General features: G+C 42.4%; 1 protein-coding gene across 2 annotated transcripts in view; it reads left to right on the top strand.

Moving 5' to 3' along the window:
* Positions 1-316, top strand: part of ctps1a (CTP synthase 1a) — a 14,718-nt gene that overhangs the window by 9,673 nt on the left and 4,729 nt on the right. The gene's annotated exons all lie outside the window — the stretch shown is intronic.

Raw genomic sequence — 316 nt, 5'->3', positions numbered from 1 at the left:
ACTGGGTTTTGCCTCAGAAACAGCGTTTTTGATGTCACCCCACAAGTGAGGTCCGGGAATTGGGCTGACCACTCCATAACATCAATCTTGTTCATCTAGAACCAAGACTTTGCACCCTAACTGGTGTGCTGTTTCTCCTTTGGCCTCAATGTGTCTTTTGACAAATTTCAACCTATTGAGTATATGTCTAACTTTAAGTCTTCTTTGGTTTTCCTGGAGCTGATCATTGGTTTAGCCTTTACCATTTTGGCTATTCTTCAATCAATTGGAATGGTAGTTGACTGTTTTTTCCCACGTCGTTCAGGCTTTGGATGCC

Source organism: Etheostoma spectabile, chromosome 14 (genome assembly GCF_008692095.1).
Source record: "Etheostoma spectabile isolate EspeVRDwgs_2016 chromosome 14, UIUC_Espe_1.0, whole genome shotgun sequence".
Taxonomy (NCBI): Eukaryota; Metazoa; Chordata; class Actinopteri; order Perciformes; family Percidae; genus Etheostoma; species Etheostoma spectabile.
This window is presented reverse-complemented; position numbering and strand designations above follow the sequence as displayed.